Here is a 25,746-nt window from a genome sequence, read left to right as displayed (position 1 = left end):
TCATCACATTTTTCCCCTGCAAACTGACATTTTCCAATGTGAGTAGCTCTAGATTTTGGACCTTAGCTAAACCAGCACCTAGGGAAATCTAGCCAACCTGTACATTTTTTTAAACTAGACATCTAAGGATATCCAGGGTGGGTTGACATGCATGGCTCTGACCGTGTTTTTTTTGCCAGAATCCCTTGCAAACCTTAAACTTTGACTAGAAAACACACATTTTCCTCACATTTCTGTGATGGAAAGTTCTGGAATCTGCGAGGAGCCACAAGCATCCTTCCACCCAGCATTCCCAAAGTCTCCCAATAAAAATGGTACCTCACTTGTGTGGAAAGACTTAATGCCCGTGACATGAAGGGCCCCAAAATGTATTGTGGAGACATCAAAATATCTGTCACAAAACAACCTGTTTTGGCAAGCGGGGCACCTGTGTTTTTGGTCCTGGGCTCGGCGGGCATCTAAGGAAACCTACCAAATCCAGACATTTCTGAAAACTAGACACCTGGGGGAGTCCAGTGAGGTGTGGCTTGCGTGGATCCCCCAAAGCTTCCTTACCCAGAACCCCCTGTAAACCTCAAATTTATCTAAAAGGTCATATTTTCCATACAATTCTGTGTGGGAAAACTGTGGAATCACCGGGCCGCCACACATATCCTACCACCAAATCTTCCCCAAGGGACCCCAATAAAAATGCTAATTCACTTATGTGGGTGGGCCAAGTGCCATTGACAGGGAAGTTCCCAAACCGTATTGTGGTGATAATGATAACAATGCCAGATGTACTAATTAAACCTGGGATCAACAACCATGTAGAAAAACCTAAAAAATCCAGGGACAGCAAGGGGAGTCCGGGGAGGTGTCACTTGTGTGGATACTCCAAAGTTTTCTTACCCAGAACACCCTACAAAGGTGAAAAGTTGAATAAAAACACTATTTCCTTGCATTTCTGTGACACAAACTACAGGAATATGCAGATTCACAAACTTCCTCACACCCAGTCTTCCCCCAGGTTTCCCCATAAAAATGCTACCCCACTTATGTACCTGGGCCTAGTGCCTGCAACAGGAATGAATCACAGAAGGGTCAATGGTAGTCCTTGCATGAGGACTGCTGTTGACCCTGATGTGATCCATCCAAGGTACTCTTTCAGCGGGCTCTGTATGAGTCCAGAAGGCAGCCTGCCCTCCATCGTGGTCAGCCTAAACTTCAAATTGTAACCGATTCCTCGTGACCTCAAGTAGCCTTTTGACCACTAGTGACTTCTAGACACTATTTCTATTTTAGTCTTTAAAAATTCATATTTCGACTTTTACTGAATGGATTCTTGTTGTGTTGGTCTTGCTTTACTGAGATAAATGTTCTCTATTTTTCTGAACCTATGTGGAGTCTTTCTGTGGTGTTTTCATCGCGCTATTGTGTGTGTGGTGCACAAATACTTTAATCATTGCCTCTTTATATGAGCCTGCCTGCTCTGTGCCAAGCTACCAGAGGGTGTGCACAGTTTAGCTCTGTGTGTATTTTTAGCTTACCCTGACTAGAAGTGATGGTCCCTGCTTGTACAGGGTGCATATCTGATAACCAGAGACCCGAGTTCTAACATTAGTGGTCAGCGGTGAGGACAGGACTTGTGTTTGTGCAATACCATATAGTAACTCAGTGTTCACTACAACTCTACCTAAGACCAATTTGAATCTTTTTCAATCCTCCCAAATTGTTTTTTTTATTTTTCTTGCTGAATTATGTCTTGCATGAGGACTGCTGTTGACCCTGTTGTGATCCATCCAAGGTACTCTTTCAGCGGGCTCTGTATGAGTCCAGAAGGCAGCCTGCCCTCCATCGTGGTCAGCCTAAACTTCAAATTGTAACCGATTCCTCATGACCTCAAGTAGCCTTTTGACCACTAGTGACTTCTAGACACTATTTCTATTTTAGTCTTTAAAAATTCATATTTCGACTTTTACTGAATGGATTCTTGTTGTTTTGGTCTTGCTTTACTGAGATAAATGTTCTCTATTTTTCTGAACCTATGTGGAGTCTTTCTGTGGTGTTTTCATCGCGCTATTGTGTGTGTGGTGCACAAATACTTTAATCATTGCCTCTTTATATCAGCCTGCCTGCTCTGTGCCAAGCTACCAGAGGGTGAGCACAGTTTAGCTCTGTGTGTATTTTTAGCTTACCCTGACTAGAAGTGATGGTCCCTGCTTGTACAGGGTGCATATCTGATAACCAGAGACCCGAGTTCTAACATTAGTGGTCAGCGGTGAGGACAGGACTTGTGTTTGTGCAATACCATATAGTAACTCAGTGTTCACTACAATTCTACCTAAGACCAATTTTAGGGGGTGATTCCAAGCTTGGCGGGCAGCGGGAGCCGCCCGCCAAGCGGGAACCGCCAGAAGACCGTACCGCGGTCAAAAGACCGCAGCGGTCATTCTGGGTTTCCCACTGGGCTGGCGGGCGACCGCCAAAAGGCCGCCCGCCAGCCCAGCGGGAAACACCCTTCCACGAGGAAGCCGGCTCCGAATGGAGCCGGCTGAGTGGAAGGGGTGCGACGGGTGCAGTAGCACCCGTCGCGAATTTCAGTGTCTGCTAAGCAGACACTGAAATTCTAAGTGGGGCCCTCTTACGGGGGCCCCTGCAGTGCCCATGCCATTGGCATGGGCACTGCAGGGGCCCCCAGGGGCCCCACGACACCCGTTCCCGCCAGCCTGGTTCTGGCGGTCAAAACCGCCAGAACCAGGCTGGCGGGAAGGGGGTCAGAATCCCAATGGCGGCGTTGCCTGCAGCGCCGCCATGGAGGATTCTGCAGCCCAGGGGAGAACCGGCAGGAAACTGCCGGTTTCCCTTTTCTGACCGCGGCTTTACCGCCATGGTCAGAATGGGCCTGGATGCACCGCAAGCCTGTTGGCGGTGCATCCGCGGTCCCCTACCCTGGCGGTCTCGGACCGCCAGGGTAGGAATGACCCCCTTAATCTTTTTCAACCCTCCCAAATTGTTTTTGTTATTTTTCCTGCTGAATTATGTCTCATTCTGGAGAAGCAGAACCTGCTTTTTCAGAAATGGAGTTTGAGCTCGCCAGGTTAGATTCTTACACTGTGCAACACCTCAATGATTTCTGCAAGGACTTTCAAGTGTCTAAAAGGGATTTCACCAGGAAGGTGGAACTACAGAAGGCTTTGATGGCCTGGGCAGAGGCCCAGGTTGCAGAGGATGACATCCCAGAGGAGGAGCAGGAAATACCAGAGGGGGAGGATGACCTGAATCTCGAGCATGAGTGGCTTTTGGCTCTGGAACTACCTGTGAAGATGGCCAACAGCTTGCCCGGGCCAGTGGTGGCTCCCAGACCAGGGAGCAGTGTCTCCTCTAGGAGCTGGCAGACAGGAGGTAGGAAAAAAAGCTCGGATTGGAGCTTGCTAAATTGGAGCAGGCTCATGAGGAATGGAAACTGGCTCTTGAAGAGAAGAAATTGGCCCATGAGCTCAGTTTGAAAGAGCTGGGCATCCGGTCCCTGGAAGTAGAGTTTTGCAATGGAAGTGGTGGCAGCATACCTGCAGTGTCCACTTGTGAGTCAAGAGTCTGGACACTCAAGGATTTAATCCCATGTTTTGTGGTGGGGGGATGAAATAGACAAATGGGTTGTAGCGTATGAAGTGGCTTGGATAGTGCACAAGGTCTCAGAGGAGCTCTGGTGTGGTAGTTTGTGGAGGCCCATGCCCACAGGGGGTAGGGTTACACTTCTCACGTTAGAGGTGGGGGGCCAGTCACACTACACTGCTATGAAGGTCATGCTAGTCCCCAAAAAGGGCTGACACCTGAGAACTACTGACGGTGGTTCAGGGCCAGTCACAAGATTGCATCACAGAGTTGGGTGGATTGCTTGGGCTATGCTAGCAAGGCACTGAAGAGTTGGGTGAGGGGCAGCAAAGCAGAAGATTATGAAGGGTTGTACAGCTTGATTTTCAAGGTGTACATGTTTGATCTTTGTTTTACAGAGCCACACCAACACCTGGTGAATAGTAAGCTTTCAGATCCCAGGAAGGTTGCTGCGGAGGTGTAAATCTGGGTCAGTACCAGCGAGTCTAAAAAGGCATCTGGGGTGCTCCCAAGGGTGGTCAGAGTTCCCACCAGAAGAGGGCGGGAATAAAAAAGACAGGGCCTCATCTAGATGTTGACAGTAACAGTTCCTGTTCCCCACCATGACGTTCAACCCACCGTATTTAGATGTTGGCAGTCCCATAGACAACCGCTTCCATTAGAGCTTCCATTTGAACCGCAATCTCCACCAAGAAACGCCACTTGCGTCGGTAGTGGGAGAGGCAAAAGTTGATGCTGGCAGGACCCGAGCCACTCTTCCCACGTACAGGTTTGGATGTGCCTTACCACCAAGAAACAAGCATTTGCAATGCAAAAGGTCTTGCGTTTGCTCGAGTTAGATTAGCGTTGTAAATTCCTAACGGGCTTTTCTTGCCACATAAATGAAAAGTAAAACAGTTGACATAAGCAAGCTGATTCAAAGTGCCACAGCAGCCATGAGCGGTAAGGAGAGACACAAAAGGTAAAAGAAGTTCACTAGTGATAGAGCGGTCCGTACTAGTAATTTTACCTGTATTCGGACGCTCTTTAGGCCGATGAATCTTTTGACTAAGTGGGACTCTCCGTACTCTTAATCGGTCACCTTAATCAAATCAATAATCAATATCGAACATAAGCAATACCTTGATCAACATAACACTTAACAATTAATCCAGAATACATTTCGGCGAACCCTGACCTTTCAGTCAGGAATAACCACACCAGTTATTGCAAAGTTAGTGAATTTATTTCCCTATATTAACAAAGCTAGCACAATATAAATGTGTCTCAACACCAAATGATAAACGTAAATGAACATTAATAGCTGTCCATAGCGGCGAAACAAGTGCAATCTATTCAGCATTTGAATCACAAGGCATTCGATAATAGCAATGCAAATCACTAATACTATAATCTGTAATGAACTAATTGCCTACATTTAGTCAGCATAACAAGGTTTCAAATTGCATCGTGCAACAAAAGGAATCCTCATCTAACCACAAATTAGCATCGGCATGTGGGACTTCATGCAAAAACAATTTAGCAACATTAATTTAGTAAAACTCCTAGCTAGGGCTCTTATAAAAAATCAGCAGTTGGTTACCTAAAAGAAACCCAATGCAATTGTACAATTTCCTTTCATATTTACCAATTACGATCAGCATACAAGGAAGTCTTCGTCTCACAGGTACCGTTTCTCGATCAGCATGGGACGGGGCAAAGGGGCAGGGGTGGACGGGGCAATTGCCTCACGGCGGCAAGGTGAAACTATTACTTCATGCAAAGGGACAAATCAAAGTTAAAGTCTCTAGGGCCAGAATCATTTAAAGTCTCTTTCTCTCGATTAGAGAAAGTATCAAAGTCTCTTTCAAAATGGCGTCGCAGCAAAGTGGGCCATAATAGCTACGAAGTCTGCAAAATGGCGGGTATCGAGCTGGTAATGGCTGCAATGGCTGGTAATGGCTACTTTCTTCTCCTGCACCTGGTTTAAATAGACAACAGTTCAAATCCAGTAGGGTCTTCCATTGGAGGGTTCATAGGTTAGCTTCAAATTGTCCAATCAAAAACGACAGTTCTCAAGCTTTTACTTAAGCATACATTATCCTTGGAGATGGGTACGCAAGTTGCAACATTTTATACCAATTAGCTCACTTTCAGAGCCTCCATTGTCCGCACCTGCAGATCGACCTTGGAGTAAAGAGAAAAATGCCAAGCTGGCACGAAACTTTAAGATAAGCATGTGAACGATCTCAGTGGAAAAGTACAGCTTCAAGCAAAAATACACGTTTAATAGCACATTGGAAAAATACGAGCATCTAAACCGTGAGACCAGGCAACTAGGCCAAAGCCTCCGCTAAAGTCATGCTAAGCTAAAACATTTCAAACAAGCAAATCGTAGCACACGTTTATGATTATGTCGGATTAGTGCAATTCTAATACATCACGTTATATAAAGCACGCTTATAAATGTTGGCAAACTACTCTAAGGGCACATTTTGTCCCCGTACAATCTTTATTAGTTCGGTTAGAGTCACACATGATTATTGCAGTACTACGTTTATGCGTTAATAAATCAAAACCTTCATTTTCTGCTTCATCAATCCCTCCTCTGATGACTACTTGTCATCACACCAAACCATGCCCACAAATTTTATTCCATTAAAATTCTGTCAGTTCTCTTTTCCTTTTAATTCCCCTAGTTTTCTCTTTGTATTCTTCTGCCATTCTTTTCATTATTTTCTCCTCCTTCCTTCTTTTAATTCTTTCCATAATCATTATTATTCCCCTTTTTATTCCCCAAATTCCAAATACACAAATTATAACTATCATAATTCCCTCTATTATTTTTAGCAGTATCCCATTCCAAATTCCCCCAATCCAATTTCCCACTGAAGCAAGTCCTTTTCCAACCTTCTCCCACACTCCTGGTTCTTTCAATTCCTTCAAGTCCGCACTCTCTTTTGTTAGATTAGCAAGCATAGTTTTAATTTTCACACTATTGTCGGGAATATATGTACAACAGTGTCGTGCACCAAGCATTTTGCAAACGCCGCCATCCTTTGCTAAAAGGATGTCTAAAGCAAGCCTATTTTGAAGAGTCATAGCTCTTTCCGCTGCAAGTTCAGCATCTATCAGGATTATAGCACCTGAAAACTTTGTCAACATGTTATCCACTATAGTAGACAACTTTCTTATTTTGATGGAATTCAACACAACTCCCAATGAAGGAATCATGGCTCCAAATATATCTCCTACCACAGCAGCTGCGGTCTCTCTTTTCTGGATACGATGGGATCCAGATGTCTTTTGAATCATCGATAGGTCATCCAGTTGATAAACCTTTGGGAACACTATACCCAAATAACATCTCCCCCACCATCCCTTTGGAAGACGATAATAGGCATTATACCCACAAATGTAATATACACCTGGAATGACAGGGTCAAGTCCGTTCATCATGAATGTCCATTTGGCCTTAAAGATAAACGTATGTTTACACTCACTTGCTCCTACAAAAATATTGTCATAATAAGATTCACCTCTATATATACAAAATTTCCCTACATGCCAAGCATCTAAAGCTATTCTCCCTTGTGTCTTTATTGCGGCAAAATCATAATTATCTACTGAAGTCCTCTTATGTAGCTCTTTTTCTAATTTTGCATTCATTTGTGCCCTTCTATCATCTGTGCGATCTAAAAAGCTTATTTCTACTGCAGAGAGCGAGCAGGTAAGGTTTTCCCTATGAGCGTGAGCCGTTTCAAAAGGTTGCATTGGCTCGAAAAATTCCCTCATTATTTTAGCATCCCAATCTTTAGCAATCTGGCTTAGCTGCGCTATTATAGGAACATATGCAAAGGTAACATCATAATTCGAGTAAAAATACTGTATGTTAGTTTGACCATAAAATCTAGACATTACTATACTACATGTAATCCCGTATGTAAGAGGCATGTGGTGATAAGTCACCCCTTCCTTTACTGATGTCGGTATCTGTGTACACACATAACAATCTTTCGCATCCATAGTCTTAACATATTCTGTTAGCAAGCGATAGAAAACGTTATATGAAAGTTCTTTCTTATCATGCAAGAGCCTCTCATCCAATTCTAGTCTTTTCAATGCGGTTAGTTCAGTGACAGTAACAGGAGCAAAAGTAGAAGCATCAATCCTCTCATTCTCACCCTTACCATGCATTCCGAGTACATTTGCCATTATTATTAGTACACATGCAATTATTAAGCCTATACACACATATTTACAATATTTCTTTCTACTGTTTTGCGTCATGATCTGTATAGAATCAGAGAGCTAGAAGCACCTATAAATGAAACTATTTAGCAATTCAGTTACAAAGCTGAACGAGCGCAATGTTCACACAGTTTTCTTCAGGAGGCCAGTCACTTATCGGTTAGCAGCATTTGTCTCAATTCGGCAATAACTCAGTCTTTATCGGTTTCGCAAATGTCTCATCCGGTTTAGCAATGTCTCAGCTGGTTTTATCACTTTAGATTGTATCAGGCAATGTCATTTATCACCCTTTCAATCAACACTGTCCATAAAACTTTTCTTTTCTATTGGTATCTCTTCTTCTTCGTTCTCGATGCTTAGAGATACAAACTCGTCAGTCCAATCGTCATTGACTACATATGCCCATTCAGGACCGGAATATCTTCTGTTCGGTATCCTTTTCCTTTTCAATTTTGCTTCTCTTTTCGATTCTGCCTCGCTGGTACTTTCCTCTTTTGTCAAGTCTTTTTCGTCACTTGAGGTTGGTACCACGACAGACACTTCCTTTCTTTTCTCTTTCACTTTTGGCCTTTCTCACTCAGCACTGTTTTATCAGGCACTGGCAGTTTTAGCGCTTCAACTTCCTCATCTGTGGGACACAACACCTTCTTTGTGTGACTGGCGTGGATCCAGTTGGGAACCCCCGCACACTTCACAGCGGTAGTTGTCGTCAGGATCACTTGGAAAGGGCCTTTCCAACGGGGTTCCAGACACGACTTCCTCACGTGCTTCTTTACCACGACCCAGTCACCTGCTTTCAGTGCGTGTCCTGGACCTTGGATCGGTGGCAAGGTGGTTGCTTCCACCTGGTGAGAGAAAGAGCGAACCACGTCAGCCAGACCCTTGCAGTAGTCTAACACCATATCATCTGTAATATTCAAAAGCGCGTTTGCGGGAACTGCAGGAAGTCTCATAGCCCTGCCCATGAGAATTTCGTGCGGAGACAATCCAGTCTTTCTATCAGGGGTGTTTCTCATTGACATTAGCACCAAGGGCAATGCGTCAGGCCATTTCAAATTTGTCGATGCACATATTTTCGCCATTCTTGATTTCAGTGTACCATTCATCTGCTCCACCAATCCTGATGCTTCAGGGCGATAGCTACAATGCAGTTTTTGCTCAATGTTCAGCGCTTCGCAAAGTAACTTCATCACCTCGTTATTGAAGTGACTTCCCCTATCTGATTCTAAAGAGATCGTGAATCCGAAACGTTGTATCAACTCTCTCAACAATAGCTTTGCAACTGTAAGGCTGTCATTTCTACGTGTGGGGTATGCCTCAATCCAGTGACTAAAAATGCACACAATCACCAACACATACTTCAGACCTCCATGCATAGGCATCTCAATGAAATCTATCTGCATACGACTAAACGGGCCACTTGCTCTACCAATGTGGCTCGCGTTCACAACCGTTCCCTTTCCTGGGTTCATCTGCTGGCAAGTGACACATCGATGGCAAACTGCTTCTGCAGCTTGACGAAATCTGGGGTTAAACCAATCAGTTTTGAACAATCTTATCATGGCATCTCTCCCTAGGTGAGCTTGCCCATGATAGAACCGCGCAAGCTGTGATAAGAGACTGTCTGGCAAGACAAATTTTCCCTCATTCGAAACCCATAACTCGTCTGGTCTCTTTATACACTGTGATTTAATCCAGGAATCTCTCTCATCCTCCCTGACGTTATTCTGCAATGCTTTTAGTTCATCTATTGTATCTACGACCTTTAAGGCAAATGCTTCAGCTGGTTCGAGTTCTGGTTCACTTATCGAATTCCATTCATCCCTGAGTAATATACAGTTCAAGGCACAAAATCTTGCGACTTGATCCGCATATGCATTTCCCAGAGAGACATAATCCTGTCCTTTCGTATGAGCACTACACTTTACTACTGCAACTTCGGCTGGCATTTGAATGGCGTGTAACAATTCCCTTATTCTCTCCCCGTTTTTCACTGGGGATCCTGAAGAAGTCAGGAAACCTCTCTGTGACCATAGTTGGCCAAAGTCATGCACAATTCCGAACCCGTACTGACTATCAGTGTAAATGGTGACTTTCATCAATGCAGACAGTTGACATGCTCTTGTAAGGGCTACAAGTTCTGCTACTTGTGCAGAATAGACTCCTTGAAGCCATCCCGCTTCCAAGACACCTGTTACAGTACATACAGCATATCCTGCTTTTAAAATTCCCATCCCATCTCTTAGACATGAACCATCAACAAAAACAATCTGGTCATTTTCATCAAGTTTAGTATCCTTAATGTCAGGTCGAGGTTTTGTGCAAAATTCAGTCACCTGAAGGCAGTCATGCTCGACGTCTTCAGCGTTCTCAATTTCAGCATTTTCTCCAGGGAGCAAGGTTGCTGGATTCAACGTAGTGCACCTTTTCAGCTGCACGTTCGGTGAGCCCAGAATTATCGTTTCATACCTTGTGAGTCTTGCTCCGGTCATGTGTTGCGTTCGGGAGCGGGTCAAAAGTATCTCAACTGAGTGAGGGACCATGACTGTTACTGGGTGTCCCATCACTATTCCTTCACTCTGAGTGAGGCTGATACCAACTGCTGCTACGGCGCGCAAACACCCTGGGAGTGCTGCTGCGACCGGATCCAAAGTAGCTGAAAAATAAGCTACTGGTCTGTTTACGCCACCATGGGCTTGAGTCAAGACAGACAAAGAACATGCGTCACGTTCATGACAAAACAATGTGAAAGGCTTTGTGTAATCAGGCATACCTAAAGCTGGAGCCCTGCACATGCACTCTTTCAATTCAACAAAAGCATCCATCTCATCTCCTTTCAGTTCAATTTGATCCAAGGCATCCTTCTGGGTCAGTTTCAGTAAAGGCTTTGCTAGAGTCGAGAAGTTGGGAATCCACTGGCGACAGTAGCCCACCATTCCCAAAAACTTCCTCACCTCCCTCCTTGTCTTGGGTGGACTCATTTGAAGTACGCTTGTTATTCTTTCCTTCATTATTCTCCGTGACCCTTTCTCTATCTGGTGACCCAAGTATTTCACTTTCTTCTGACAGAACTGCAATTTGGAAGGAGACACCTTGTGTCCATTCCTTCCCAAATGGTTCAACAGAGCAATGGTATCGGCTGTGCAGCCACTTTCTGTCTTTGATGCAACCAGTAAGTCATCAATGTACTGTACTAGGGTTGACTCGAATGGCAATTCTAATGCTTCCAAATCTTTCTTTAGAATCTGATTGAAGATTGACGGTGACTCAGAAAACCCTTGAGGAATTCGACACCAACTGTACACTCTGTCTAGGAATTTGAAACAAAAGAGGAATTGGCTGTCCTCATGAAGAGGCACAGAAAAGAATGCTTGTGACAAGTCAATGACTGAGAACCACTCAGCATCGCAAGGGACTTGAAACATTATCACAGCTGGATTTGGTACGACAGGGCAACATTTGACTATGATGTCATTTATTTTCCTCAAGTCCTGCACAAGTCGGACCTTTCCACTTGGCTTTATTAGTCCCATTATTGGTGAATTACATGGACTGCTTAACACTTCTTTCAGTACCCCCTGTTTTACAAATTCGTCAATAGGTTGGGCAACTTTCATGAGGGTATCTTGTGCCATGTGGTATTGTGGGGTCTGGGGAAAGATTGCATTGGGCTTTACAGTCACTTTCACTGGTTCCACTCCTTTCATCAATCCCACCTCTTTCCCTGTCATATCCCACACTTCCTTTCCGACTGTTTCCCGTAATTCGGCTGGAATATCTTCTTCAGTTATCATCGGGAAAAGACAAATCAGAGGATATTCTTCATCGACAGTTTCCATCTCATCCCCCTCTACACTGTCCTCTTCTTCCCCATCACTGCTCGTCTGGATTGTTATTCCCTCGTTCGAACACATGATCGAACAACCCAATTTGCATAGTAGGTCTCTCCCTAACAGTGCTATCGGGCTTGAGTCGCATATCACAAACTGATGCTTGATAGTTACTGATGCTTGATAGTTACCGATGCTGACTGGTACCGGATCTGTTATTGGGTTCGTCAGGTGCCTGTTTGCTACTCCCACCACTTGAACTGTCCTCCCTGAGAGTGGCAAATTTGGTACTTCACTGCTCTTAACAGTTGAACGTGTGGCTCCTGTGTCAACCAAGAATGAAACACGATGACCCATTACTCTTCCCTCTACGTACGGACCCTTATGATCAACTTCCAAGGATGCTGCAAGCACACAATCTCCTTCTTCTTCTGAACTTTCACTCTCCCATACATTGTTTATTCCACTCTCACTGTGTAGTGGGAACTGCTGTACTGTGCCATTTGTACTCATTACCTGACCCGAGACCTGTGGAGGAACCATCACTTGCTGCTGACTCATTGGTGCCAAAGGTATTTGCATTTGCTGATTAGGTACCATGGGTAACTGCTGTTGCATTGGCTGCATTTGCGTCATCTGCATACGAGGCATCTGCATCTGCTGCGGCTGCATAGGTTGTAATCCCTGCAACTGATTTACGGTCTGAAAATTTGGGTTTGGACTTCTCATTTTCGGTCCCCTCATTGTCTGAAATGCATTGACATCATTGTTTTGCTGACCAACACCTGCACCTGCACCTGCACCTTCTTGCACCACCATCGGGCACTCGCGTTTCCAATGACCGACAATTCCGCACACGTGACACGGCATCACCTTCTTCATTGCCTGCACACCAGTCACAACAGTGTTCAAATCCGGACCATTATTCGCAAAACCTCCTCTGCCTCTGCCTCTGGCCTGTGGCTGAAACATCATATTTCCCTGCAACTGCGGCTGCGGTTGCGGTACCTGCTGTTGGAACCCTTGCATCCCTTGCAAACCTTGCAGACCTGTCTGAGCTGCCTTAAGCTGCATCATCATCACCTTCTCTTTCAACCTTTTCTGTTTCACTTCAATTTCGTCGCTACAGTATTTCGCATAATTCAACACCTCATCAATAGGTTTCGACTGCCAACAAATCAAATGCGACTTTATCATCTGGCTTATCTCTGGTCTCAGCCCTTCCACAAATCTGAACACAAAATGAAGCATGTCCTTCGCCTCTATTGTCTCTGTGCCACTGTAGTTCTTAAACGCCTTCAACAACCTCTCATAGTAACTATGAATCGACTCTTTAGCCTCTTGGGCCGTTCGATCGATCTTCTGCCAATCCACATTTTTCGCGGCAACCTTCGTCTTCAAATGCTCAATCACCTTGTAGTACAAGCTCATCACCATAGGTGATGGTGCACCCGTCTCCCTGTCTCTTTCTGGTTCACTTGTCGGCCAACCTACAGCTCTTTTGCAATCCTCCCACAAATCTGCTGGAACTACAATCTCAAAGAGAGTGTTCAGGTCTTCCCAGAGACATTTTGCAAGCTTCACAAACCTATCAGTCTGTTGATACCATTCAATCGGTTTCTCTCTCAGTTTGGGAAAATCATCCGTAAATGACTGAATGTCGCTTCTGTGCCATGGTACATGTATTAATTTTCCCCCTGCTGTCTCCCTCATTGGTAACATAGTTACTGCCTCGCTACTCTGTGGTATTTTCTCGTTGAGCTCTGTAGCACTGTCCCTCCTCTTTTCCTTCCTCTTTACCCATCTGCTTTCCCACTTGTCTAAGCACCTCCACACTTGTGCACTCTGCAGCAGTTCTCTAAGGTGCGCCTTCATGCCTGCTGACCTCATGTGTTCAAAATCTGTGGTCCCAAAATCCAACCTATAGCTCCTGCTCAAGTGTTTCGTCTTGTCTATATCAACCCCGTTTTTGTCAGCTACTTCCTGCAAGCTTTTGTGTACCTTGTTCACTTCTTTTGTTATCCTGGGACATAGATACCTCAGCTCTTCTTCCGAGTAGGACTCTAACCTATTCACACCCATAGTCCCTTCCACCAATTCTTGTGCTTCCATGTTCAACCTCATCCTATTCACATAATCTTCTCCCTTCCCACTGTCCGAGCTTTGTGTGGAATTTAGACTGTTGAACCATTGTGTCAGCTGTTGCGCATTCAACCCCATCAGTGTAGCGTTCACATCGACTGCCATTGATGGTTGCGGCAACTTTTCAGTGTTCGATGACAGAGGTATTATCAGTGGGGGACTCGACCTCACCAGTGTCGACTGAGCACATATGGGACTAAACTCCATCAAGGTCCCAGATCCTGTTGGCTGAGCCGCTATCGGAGTTATCCCTGGAGTGTTTTCTATGCACCTCCTCTCTGTCCCATTCTGCAGCATTGATCCCTGACCGCTCATACCTAGATTAGGCTGACTGTACAAAGGTACCGGTGGACCTACAGTAATGGGTAGCAATATCGCATCCGGGTTTGGTCCGTTTCCCATGTTCTGAGGCATGTTCATTCCCACACTATGGGTCATCATTGCCGGCATGCCCATCTGACTCCCCGTCATCTGAGCAGGTGCTGTTCCCCCCTGCATCTGCTTTTGAGGCATCAAAAACTGAGTTCATTCAGCTTGTGTCAATGTCTGGTTGTGACCATTCTGTCCTCCCATTGCGGCTGGATCTAGAATCATTCCCGTACTACTGTCGCTGCTGTAATACCTTGGGACCTGCGGCTGATAATTTTCTGCAGGTTTCAACATGAGCACATCTGGATATATTCTCCTAACCTGCGGTATCTGCGGGGTGAACAGTAAACTCGGGTCCTTAGATCCCGATGAAGCCCCTGAACTCTGTGTTTCATTATTCTGTACCGATGCCGGAGGGGCAGAACTGGTACTTGGACCTTGTCCACTCTCTGCATAAGGTGGTGGACGGTCGTTCAGCAATTGCATGATTAACTCCTCATCCTCTAACTCCTCTTCTCTTCTCAACTTTTCCTCGTCCTCTCTATCCTTGGAACACCTCCTGTTTGTCTTACAGGTAGCTTTCTTACCTGTCTCTTCTTCTTCCTTAGTAATTGCCGGGAACAATTTTATCCCCTGCAATACATCTGACCTCCACACCTTCTGTGCATTATCCCACCTAGCGTCCGCTAGTGTCTTTTCTACCTTCCTTATCCTGTTCTCGAACTTATTTTGCTGCTGCTGTCTAGCCATCAGTTCCCAAATTGCTAGAGCCTCAAACTGTGCTGGCCTTGGAGGTACCTTCATGTCGTACATCGTGAATCTCAAATTCTCTAGTATCCTTATATTGAATGTCCCGTGAATCGGGAACGCTACGCTCCCATGTTTCTCTGTCAGCTTGTGCCATTGCTTTAGCCAAAGGCACGGAGCTACCCCCTTTTCCTCCATTACAATATAAGCTGGTGTACCCTCGGGCGGCGTCTCCTCTCCTACACTCGCTTTAATGTATGACTCCCCCTTCATCGCACTCCTTAATGCTTTAAAAAATTTCATTTTTTTTTCTCGTCTTTTATTTCACAAAGTTTGTAATCAATAGGTGACTTTAATTCCCGGAATACTCTTCGCTTGAATTTCCCCTTCCAATCGAGCCCCACGGACTGCGTCCAATCCGTGCGCGACCCTTCTCTACAACCAACCTATCCCAGCGCGGCTCCTAGTGACGTCACACTCACACACACTGCGGCTGACAAAGCCTCGCGGCTAGTCCTCCTTCACTCAGCTCCTCTCGTAACAACTTCTTGCATGTATCGCGAGCTACCAAAAATATAAAACAGATCTGTCGGTTTACTACAGGAAGGGTAACACAGTCGCTTCAGGACCTTAGGGACTTTTCACTAGCCTCGGCAGTTATTCCATCTTTCTCGGTCCCCACGTTCGCAAGCAAATCTGACCCGCAGACCTACTCTCAACTTGTCAATGATCTATTCTAGTGCACTTAGAATCTTGTCAAAGCCCGAAGTCGAAGTTTCTTTCACTCCCTTAACACACGTACCGACTCGTTGACCACGCCCGATCAACCTACTAAACCGCCCAGACCACAACATAGAACAACATACTCCGGAGTCTCTTGACCTCGCAGGGCCCGTCTCAACAACAACAACCACGTGGACCTTTTTATGCACAAAGCGCCACACGCACATGAAGTTCGACAACTTCCCTACTCTCACACTCGGAGTCGCACCTCCGCTATTTCTATGAAGTTCGACAACTTCTCTACTTCTACACTCGGAGTCGCACCTCCGCTATCCTCTAAAAAAGGAAAACAAATTCCTCGCAACCTTTTCACACAATCTGCGGCAATAAGCTGTGCAAGCGCAAAACCCTAACTTCACTCATACCATCACTAGTACCGCCAACGCCGATTCCACACCTCCGTTCTCTCCATTCGCAAGCTCCGAGATCCAGGGAAAGTCGCGGTGGACCTAGCCCATCATCATTCTGTCAATCTATTTTACCCAAGAAAAATCTAATTCAACTTCTCGAGTGGAGTGTCAAAAGTCGAAACCGTTAATTCAACACCATATACTTTAAGAGTACGGGGTCCCAAAAGGCGAAACCGTCCTCTGCTACCATCTACTGATAGAGCGGTCCGTACTAGTAATTTTACCTGTATTCGGACGCTCTTTAGGCCGATGAATCTTTTGACTAAGTGGGACTCTCCGTACTCTTAATCGGTCACCTTAATCAAATCAATAATCAATATCGAACATAAGCAATACCTTGATCAACATAACACTTAACAATTAATCCAGAATACATTTCGGCGAACCCTGACCTTTCAGTCAGGAATAACCACACCAGTTATTGCAAAGTTAGTGAATTTATTTCCCTATATTAACAAAGCTAGCACAATATAAATGTGTCTCAACACCAAATGATAAACGTAAATGAACATTAATAGCTGTCCATAGCGGCGAAACAAGTGCAATCTATTCAGCATTTGAATCACAAGGCATTCGATAATAGCAATGCAAATCACTAATACTATAATCTGTAATGAACTAATTGCATACATTTAGTCAGCATAACAAGGTTTCAAATGGCATCGTGCAACAAAAGGAATCCTCATCTAACCACAAATTAGCATCGGCATGTGGGACTTCATGCAAAAACAATTTAGCAACATTAATTTAGTAAAACTCCTAGCTAGGGCTCTTATCAAAAATCAGCAGTTGGTTACCTAAAAGAAACCCAATGCAATTGTACAATTTCCTTTCATATTTACCAATTACGATCAGCATACAAGGAAGTCTTCGTCTCACAGGTACCGTTTCTCGATCAGCATGGGACGGGGCAAAGGGGCAGGGGTGGACGGGGCAATTGCCTCACGGCGGCAAGGTGAAACTATTACTTCATGCAAAGGGACAAATCAAAGTTAAAGTCTCTAGGGCCAGAATCATTTAAAGTCTCTTTCTCTCGATTAGAGAAAGTATCAAAGTCTCTTTCAAAATGGCGTCGCAGCAAAGTGGGCCATAATAGCTACGAAGTCTGCAAAATGGCGGGTATCGAGCTGGTAATGGCTGCAATGGCTGGTAATGGCTACTTTCTTCTCGTGCACCTGGTTTAAATAGACAACAGTTCAAATCCAGTAGGGTCTTCCATTGGAGGGTTCATAGGTTAGCTTCAAATTGTCCAATCAAAAACGACAGTTCTCAAGCTTTTACTTAAGCATACATTATCCTTGGAGATGGGTACGCAAGTTGCAACATTTTATACCAATTAGCTCACTTTCAGAGCCTCCATTGTCCGCACCTGCAGATCGACCTTGGAGTAAAGAGAAAAATGCCAAGCTGGCACGAAACTTTAAGATAAGCATGTGAACGATCTCAGTGGAAAAGTACAGCTTCAAGCAAAAATACACGTTTAATAGCACATTGGAAAAATACGAGCATCTAAACCGTGAGACCAGGCAACTAGGCCAAAGCCTCCGCTAAAGTCATGCTAAGCTAAAACATTTCAAACAAGCAAATCGTAGCACACGTTTATGATTATGTCGGATTAGTGCAATTCTAATACATCACGTTATATAAAGCACGCTTATAAATGTTGGCAAACTACTCTAAGGGCACATTTTGTCCCTGTACAATCTTTATTAGTTCGGTTAGAGTCACACATGATTATTGCAGTACTACGTTTATGCGTTAATAAATCAAAACCTTCATTTTCTGCTTCATCACTAGTAGTCAAATGTAGTGGCAGACTTGCAATTATCCATGTAACAGGGTCAATGGCCAAGGCGGTAACAAAACTGCCCCAAGGAGGGACAAGCATAAAGCATTTACCAATGATAACAAAGGATTTTTGAAAGGCAAGCCCATGAACCAGTAATAGTGATGGGCGTGCAGTGGGTGTGGTTAAAAGCCCACAGATAGATTACAACAGGCCCTTGCGCGCTCAACCTAAAAAGTGGCAGTCCGACCTTCACTTCTGAGTAGGTGGATAATGGGGAAAGGGGTGAAAATCCACCTTTTTCCTCATTCCATCTCCATCTTTGACTGGACACCACTGGACAACACCTGCTGTCACTGCTGCTACAAACAGACAGAGAAAACACAACCTCAAAGGTAGGGAACCTGCATTGCCAGGGTATATTGGGTGGGTACTGCATGAGGGGTCGGGACCACTGCGGACATTTACTTGTCACAGTAATTCTTTTTATTTCACTGTGACATGCATATGTCGGGGAAATAGTTGTGTCATACCGGGCTGGGGACACACTGGCACAACATGCATATCACACACATACACAACTGTCATTGTGGCGTCATCATTCATTGCCAACTGAATGCTGGCACTACAATGATGGTACACTCCCACTGGACAGCCATGTTCATGTGTGCACATTGCAAGGGGACCTGTACGGGTAGGTTTTTGCTGCTATGTGAGTGAGTACGTGTATGTGAGTGTGTGTGTTTGTATGTGGACTGGCTGGTCGTGGAGGAGGGAGTGGAGTGGGTGATGATGTGGTTGTGTCTGTATGTATCACTGCATGTTCTGTATGTTGTGTTGCCGTTGACACATTCAGGTGGGTGTTGTGTAGTAGATGTTGTTGTGATGTGTGTAGTTGTGCTTGTGTGTTTGGTTTTAGTGTAGCTGAGTGTATAGTTGTGTTGGTGGTTGTGGTTGTGTCGTGTGTGGGTGCATTGCCAGTGGTGGTTGTGTGTGCTGTGTCACAGATGTATGTCAATGTGTGTTTTTGGCATGTACGGGTTGTGTTGTGTTGGAATTGTGAGGGGTCATGGTGTGCATGTAGCCTGTAGTGCAGGGGGCACATATGACTAAGGTACAGTGTAAGGTGTCACCTACCTCTATTCCATATCCACTTCTATAGTATAAAGGCCAATGGGTCCCACCGCCATATCTCGCCATCACCAAACTGCCGCCAGTAGACTGCCTGCAGGACTGTAACATCTAAATTTGGCAGCCGGGACTCATTCGACTGGATGGTCTTCTCGGGTGTGTGGTAACACCGACACCCAACTCACAGGGGAAAGGGTCTGGTTCTTATCCCCAATCTGGCTACCAGAAGAAAAACTGTTCTGACAAAAATCAGCAACCCAAGAATCCCAAGTACTAAGAGTACTACGATTATGGACACTACAAAGGGTCCTAAAAGATTACCTCCTCCCACTGGAGGAAAATCCCCAAGGGTGGTTAGTGTAGCAATGGGGGTGGGGGGTTTGTCCCAGTTAATGGGGGGAGTTTGGTGAGGTAAGCCTAATGTCCCTGGGTGACAGTGAGATGGTTCTTAAGATCCATGTGCCCTCAAATATTACAAAGTGTAGGCAATGGCTAACCATCAATGGGCAAGGTACAGAGGCTCTGAGGGACACAGGTGCCAGCATGACTATGGTAAGGGGTCAGATGGAATCCCCAGAGCAGATGATTCCCCATGCATTCCACCAACTTGCGGTGGCTGACAACAGAGAGGGTCAATATCCTGTGGCCCTTTTTCCATTTGAGAGTTATGGACTTCTGAAGGTGGCTGTGAGCCCTGCCAAGCCTGAGGAATGTTTGTTGGGTAATGACCTTGAGTCCACTATCTGGAAATAGGTGGAACGTAAGGCTTATGTGGAGTTTTTGGGGCTACCTGATTGCATCTGTGCTATCCCAAGTTCCATGGACGCCAAGGAGTGGAGTCAGAAAGGGCTGTAGCCTTGAATAATGGCCCAGCCAACTGCTAAAAGGGAAAGGCCAAGGGCATGGGAAACCAGCCCCTGAGTGTACCCTGGGTGAGATGGATGCCTCTAGAAAAGTCCACTGAGGAGGACACTGCTTCCCTTGGTGACCTGCCTACACTTGGAGAGAGGCTTCATCAAGGAGGAGTTCTGTAGGGCACACATGGAGTGTCCAGTCCTCAAGAGCATGAGGCACCATGATGAAGCCCAAGCAGCCAGTGATGTCTCTGGGAGCTATCACACTTACTGGGAGGGGAAACTCCTTGACAATGAGCCTAAGGCTCCTGTGCATGGGACAGCAAGGGCCCTGATGCCCCCCCCCCCAATGCCACAGAGCCTTCCTACTGGAGCTAGCTCAAGATATTTCCCTGGCAAGACAAGACTTTGCAAGGCTTGCCCCCCCAATTTTATTGGCCCAAGATCAGAACATCCTCAGATGCATTTTGTAGGATGCGTGTTACCTGCCAGGCCAGTGGGAAGATAGGGAAGAGGCTGAAAGCCCCCCTTAATCCCTTGCCTGTCATTGGCACACCCTTTCAACGGGTGGGTATCGATATTGGTCAACCTATGGATCCTCAGAGTACCTCATGTAACAGGTTTATCCTGGTCTTGGTGGATCATGCCACTAGGGTGTGAGCCCTGGTCAATCAACAGCCACAATCCCTTGTAGGGTAAACCACAAAAAGTCACTAAATTAAGCTGTACTTAACCCTCAGTAGCATGGTACAAACAAAACAGGCTAAACTTTGAGGTAGTGTGTAAAGTATTTATGCAGCTCACAAACAGTAAAAAAGTGACAACACAACACAAGAAAAACAAATTGAAGAACTTTACACCAAAGCAATCAAAATCCAGTTAGTAGAACCAGAGTTGTAAATTTTTAACATTTAAGGTTCAAAATAGCAAGTCCTCAGTATTAGTAAAATGGCCACCTGGGCACCTTTATCACCACAACCAAGGGTACAGGAGTGGTTGGAGACCTCTTGAGTGTTCAAGACTCACTGAGCCAGATATGCATTCAAGATGGTGGTAGACAGTTATGTCCCTGTGGCTCTGAACTGAGGGGACATCAAAACTATCTCTTGGAGTCACTTCAGGAAGTCGTGGATGCAAGTGAAGATGCAGGGCTCTACAGCAGGGCTGGCCTCTGAAGGTTCAATGCAGGCTCCGGCCAGTAAAGCAGTCCTTTCAGGTACAGCAGGAGTATAGCAGAGTGCACAGCAAGTCACAGCAGCAGGTAGTCTTCTGAGAGCCCTTCTGCAGGTCTAGTAGTGAAGTGAAGTGTGGATCTAATGGCCCTATTGTTATACCCTGGTGCCCGGCTTCTATAATTTGGGAGAATTTTCCAGGAGGGTTCTTTGAAGTTACAGGAGTTTCTTGCTTCTGTCGCCCTGGCTCCTAGCTGGCTCCACTGAAAATACAGGGTTGTTAAGACTATTGTGTGATGGCAGACCCAACCTATTCAGGTGCAAGTCGGGCTGTGCTTAGCTCCGCCCCGTCAAGTCAGTTAATGGCACTTTCAGGCTCTAATAATCCCCTTATTGTGTGGCTGCATGGGGTGAATTTACAAAGTCTCAACTGTCAGTTAGAACTAGTCATGTGACCTAAGGTAGGAGCTGCAGGCACAGAGGGCAAACAGCAGAAAAATGCCAACTTTCTAAAAGTGGCATTTTCAAACGTGCAATCATAAATCTGACTTCACTTTTAAAGAGGGTTTATTGTTACAAATTCATAGATACTAAACATGCCACTGCTGGTTTAGCAATTATACCTTATTAAATATAATACAGAATTCTCAGGGTTATCCAATTTGAGGGGTAGGGCTCACAGTATTGAACAACTGAGTTTGGTTTTTTTTCACATGCAAAACTAAAAAGTACATGTCATACCTTTTAATTACACAGCACCCTGATCGATGTTGTAAAAAGGGAGTTTAAGGCTTGGCAAGGGGTTTTAAATACCAAGTCGACATGTCAGTGGGACACTTCTTTGAGGCTGGAGTGGCAGGTCTGGGACATGTTTTAAAGTGCTATGTGAGTGGGTGACACAGTCTGTTCTGCAGGCCCACTGGTAGCATTTAATTTACAGTTCCTGGGTATATGTTGTATCACTTCACAAGGGACTTACATGTAAATTAAATATGCCAATCAGATATATGCTAATTAAGACATGTTTTAGGAAGAGAGCACATGCACTGTAGCACTGGTTAGCAGAGGTAAAGTGTACAGAGTCCTAAGGCCAACAAGCAAAAATACAGCAAAAAGTAGGAGGAGGAAGGTAAAACATTTGGCATGAGTCTGCAGAGAGGGCCATATTAAACAATCTGTAATTCGTGATCCGAAAGGAGTATCCACTCATGTTTGATATCATTAGAATGGTAATAATAAATACTCTTTACTGGTAAAGTTGGATTTAACATTACTATTTGAGAAATGCCACTTTTAGAACGTGAACAAACACAAATGATGTACAGAATGCAAACCAATCAAACATTCACCCCAGTCACAGATCTTGGTTTAATCCATCAATTCTTTTTCTCACCACATCGACCCAGTTTGGACTCAGCCATGTGCAAATCAGTCCTGACCCTGTTCCCCATGGGAACAGTCCAGCCTGAACTACCAGGCCAGATCCTCCCTGGACCAGAAACAAGCTTTCTGGGATCAGTTTCAGGGTATCACCCTTCATCAGCCAGGCTAGCTTGAAACCAGGGTCCCACGTTCAGAACTATTCCTACTGGGAGATTGATTGCCCCATAAATATCTCTTACTAATTATGTCCCATCATAGACACTGCTTATATGTCTATGAGAAGAAGTCATGGTTAGAACATCTATGCTACTTGCATGATACATCTTAGGGAACATTGAAGCTCAATAACATACACCCTCCCAATCAGCAGGTAACTGTAAAAAATATGTCTTACCCACAAACAAAATATACTCCAGAAATAACTGTTTCTTCTCCAGTTAATATGTAAACAGGCCTCCCAAGAATTCAAATGTATGCTCACAGCTACTTATCCCAATGTGTATCTTTCTAAATGGCATTCTCCTTATATAAAACATTATATTTTATTTGTGTTGTCTATCTAATTTTAACTTTGGATATGTCACCTTCTTCTTATATTATTCCTTCTACTTCTTCCAAACATTCTTTAATACATTTTTGTTTGAAATCGGGTTTCTGGTTGACAGAGGTATGCACCCTGACCGAACAGGAACCACAATCCTAGTCAGGGTAAGTCACCGACACACCCTAAATTAACCTGTGTTCACTCCCTGGTAGCTTGGCACACTTAACTTAAGAGGGAATGTATTAAGTATTTGTGGGACAGTTCAAACAGTAAAAAAGTAAAAACACCACACAAAAAGATACCTCACTTGGCTAGAAAAATAGAGCTTAATTTAATAAACAAAACAAGACCAAAATGACAAACATCCAATACGTAGAACTTGAGATAGGATTTTTTTTTTAAATAAACTGGAAAGTACTTGGACGCATAAAGTGCCAACCCAGTCTATCAAGAAAGCAGTTCTTCCAGAGCAGCAGTCTAGCAGAGTAGCAGTCCTTGTAGCAACATAGCAGTCCTTCTTCCCAGCAGAGTATCCACAGGTCTAGAATTGTACTGAAGTAGTAGGGTCAGAAGGGCTTTGAAGTGCACAGAGGTCCTCCCTTCCTGCCCTGGCCCTTCCTGCCCTGCCCTTGCTCTAGACATAGTACAGGAAGGTAAGCAGTTCTTTGTGTGGGGACAGGGCAGAACCTATTCAGGTGTAAGTGTGAGGCTAAGTCCAGCTCCCCCCCTCCATCCTGCCCAGAATGGCATATCAGGACGTTGATGGCCCATCAGTCACACCTAAGCTCCCTTTATGTGTGGCTGTGTAGGGGGAATGCAGAAGCCCTGCTGTCACTCCATCCCTGATGCGTATTGCAGAAGGGCTGCAGGCACACAGGGCTAAGAGCAAGAACATGCCAACTTTTCAAAAGTGATAGGTATACCCCTTCTCAATCAGGAATTACAGCTTATTAAATGTAATACAGAATCCACAATGTTATCCTATGGGAGGGGCAGGTCTCACAGTAATGAAAAATGTATTTGAGAGATTTCCACTTCCAGGTCATGAAAAACTCAAATGTTTAATGTTAAATGTTAAATGCCCTACTTTTAAATACATAGCATTCTGCCCTCTGGGCTACCTAGCGCCTAGCTTATGGGTGTAATGAAAGGGGAGTTCAAGTCTTGGCAAGGGGTTTTAAATGGCAAGTCAATGTGGCAGTATAATACTGCATTCATGCTGCAATGGCAGGCCTTGGACATGTTTTAAAGTGCTACTTAAGTAGGTGGCATAAGCAGTGCTGCTGGCCCACTAGTAGCATTTCATTTACATGCCCTGGGCACATGCTGTCCACTTTACTAGAGACGTATAAATAAATTAAATGCACCACTTATGTCAATCAAACCATGCTTTAAGAACAGAACACATGCCCTTCAGCACTGGGCAGCAGTAATAAAGTGCTCAGAGTCCTAAGGCCAACAAAAAGAAATCAGCAAAATATGAGGCAAGCAGGCAAAATGTTTGGAAGAAGTCTCCCCTAGGCTGTCAGGTTTAACAATCATCTTCTTTATTTCTCTTATGCAACGCATGAGGTCTTCTTTCTTTTTAAAGCTCAAATACAGTAATTTTATTTTCTAATGTTCTCATTAAACATGCCAAATGTCATTTGTATGCCATAACAGTGTTTAGCTTTGTAGGAGATCTATAGAAGTATCAAGATACTTCCCTATCCTTAGCTTGTGGATGATGGTTCATACTTTTCTGAAGGGGAACTTTAGAAAGTAATATATCACAATTAGAAAAATAATATTCAAAATGCTCCTGTCTATAAAACAAACTAAGGAAACTAAACTAAGAAAGTGGAATATGATGGTATTTACATCCTTAGCAGCTGAAGGTGGTAAGTGTGCGCAAGTGTAACATTCTTTAGCATCTAAAGCTTGTGTGTATTCCTGAACTAATATAGAATAAACATAGGATGTGAAATCTTCATGTGAAGAATCTATGAATGATGATGGCTTTAATTTTCTCCCATCTATTGCATGCAGTTTATGTAGGTGCAGGTGTAGTTTTAAGAGTCTCTATATCTGGGACAAAACTCTTTCCAACTAAAAGAACTATAAGTGCTAGCGTAACTACTATTAGTGTGCTAATTATTGCTAGTCTACACCTAGCCTTGGTAAGGAAACACATTTGTCTATAGTCAGACCTTTATTAGAAAATAGCAGAGGGCAAATTTAATAATCAGTGTTGACTTCTACTTGTGCAAAATGAGCAAAACATTAAACTTTTATCTTGCAGTTATTTCATTCAGGCTATACACAATAGTCTTCGTGAGGCATTGCTAGCCCTACTTGGTTTTCTTCTAAGTGTGTTAACCTTATTCTTCTACTGCAACCTTTTTCAAAGGAAATTCTTCCTACTTCTTTTTGTCTCTTTAGAAAATAGTTGTCATGTTCATTTATCACAGTCTTTATAGTGTGATTTAGATACAGTTTATTTTTGAAAGAATCATATCTTGCTGAATTGAATCAACTAGATATCAATTGTCAATTATTTTTTTATAGTATGGTCTCAAAGTTGTAATCAAATGCATTCTTACTCTGTGGCCTATCACAGAGGTTCAAATGATTCTGACCTCAGTACATTGGGATCCTGATCCATTGAACTAGGCACTTTCTCTTTGTAGTAGGACCACTTGGGTGCTGATTGCCTACTCTTGCTCTCATGGATCTCTTTGGTATCTGTTAATCTTCTTCTTCTATCTTATTTATACCACAGGATTCTGCTT

Source organism: Pleurodeles waltl, chromosome 5, assembly GCF_031143425.1.
Source record: "Pleurodeles waltl isolate 20211129_DDA chromosome 5, aPleWal1.hap1.20221129, whole genome shotgun sequence".
Classification (NCBI taxonomy): Eukaryota; Metazoa; Chordata; class Amphibia; order Caudata; family Salamandridae; genus Pleurodeles; species Pleurodeles waltl.
Note: the sequence above shows the minus strand (reverse complement) of the source record.